Genomic DNA, 2,010 nt, shown 5'->3' on the forward strand with positions numbered 1-2,010 from the left:
TATTTCACTGGATATATCTCCATAACAGTGCAAGATATGAAAAAAAAAACTGTAAGAATATTTTTTGTTCCGTTTTCAATTCTGAACAAAATATATATGTATGCAACATTGTCAAAAAAACAATTTTAAAGGAGTTATGATTGATTTCTTTTGTTGGTGCGTGAAACTGTGGCCATCTTGAACAGAGGTGTTCACCCTCCGGAGGGCGACCCTCGTGAGGGCAGACGTCACCCTCACCCTCATCCCACGGAAGACTTGTGAGGATGAGTGCTGTGGAGGGCGAGGGCGATTGCGATTTCGGAGGGTGAGGGCGGTGGAGGGCGAGGGCGAGGGCGAGAGCGATCTCGGAGGGTGAGGGCGGTGGAGGGCGAGGGCGATTGCGATCTCGGAGGGTGAGGGCGGTGGAGGGCGAGGGCGAATGCGACGGCGGAGGGTGAGGGTGAGGGGAGGTTCAAAATGAACACCTCTGATCTTGAATTTATGGGCCCCTAGAAAACTTGGGCCTGGTATGCCAGATGTCTACCCAAGATTTTTTTCCCTTTCTTTAGACATGCCCTAACAGGATCAAAAGAGAAAATTCGTCCACCTCAAAATTTTTGCGGGACTTAAGGCCAGGGACCGGATTACTTCTAGTAAAGTCCATTTCACTCCTTAACTCACGTGTATCTACAGTACAATCTAAACTAGTAGTCCCACACCACAGAAAAAATTGCTGTTAGAAAGAATGTAATGTTTAGTTTATGGTGCGAAGCATTTAACAGAGGTTATTAACCGACAACTACTGCATGTTATTCAACTAAAAATGAATAACAAATCCTTAAACAACATTTAGGATGTCTTTTCTTCTCTGCTCTGCGGTGCGGAGCAAACTACTGTGGGTTTTTATGTGCTGAAAAGGCAAAACGGGAAAGGCGAACCGGCCATACACGTCATTTATTTATTTGTTTGTTGTTCTAAGTCCACTTAATGTACATATATAATAATCGAGACTGGACCTACAGTTTTAAAGTGGGATCCAAACCACTACGTGACTCCACCGTCATTTATTTGTACCTTTGGGATAACACCGACGGGTAATATAGAGGCCTGGATTTATACAGGGTGATTCAGAATTCCTATTACACACTTCTAGGGGTTGATCAAGATTTGATAAGGAACCCATGTCCGGAAACGTACCGTTTTGTTATACGCAGATGAAAAGATCACATAATTTCACACCTCTATCATCATCTAATCGGGCAAAATGATATGTGATAGAGTGAAATGATGCGGAAAACGCTCTGCATACAGACGTTGCGCAGCTCTACCATTACGTCCAGCTGCGCCGTAAATTAACAACATGTCGGTGTTCTCGGCAAACGTGTATTCAAACATACTGTACTGTCTTCTGCAACGACTGAATAGCAAGTGACGTGAAGGTCGAAGCACACTGAATTGTAAACAGAGGACTTTGGAAGCAGCACACATGGCATCAGGTGACTGAAGACGTCGTCCTCCGGCAATGTGGGTTGCCTACCGTGAAGCGGGAGATGTGAAATTATGTGATCTTGCTATCTATATAGTACCAAAATGGTGCGTTTCCGGACATGGTTTTCTTTTATCAAAACTTGATCTACTAAGTCCCCTCTACAACCCCTAGAAGTGTGTAATAGGAATTCTGAATCACCCTGTATATGTTGATACCGGGGTCTAACAGAATCGAGGACACTTCCCCCACGTTTACAAGTTCAGTTTTAAGTTTTAGGTCAAGTTATGTCAAGTTGTTAGTTATATTAATTACATTTTGGAGGCAAGACTCCCCGCTTCCTCCAACCTAAATACGGGTCTGGGAATATGAGAAGACCCTGAATATAAAGCGACGAGTGAAGTCGTGTGTCGTGGTAAGCATTTGTTATTTGCATTGCTTGATAACTAAATTGTGAATTCTGTAATATGTACATTTCAAAATGTGTAAACGTATATTAATATCAATTTACGTTCTATACTTTCAGAGCAATACTAACTGTGAAA

This window comes from Lepisma saccharinum, chromosome 3 (genome assembly GCF_977018435.1).
Source record: "Lepisma saccharinum chromosome 3, izLepSacc3.1, whole genome shotgun sequence".
Lineage (NCBI taxonomy): Eukaryota > Metazoa > Arthropoda > Insecta > Zygentoma > Lepismatidae > Lepisma > Lepisma saccharinum.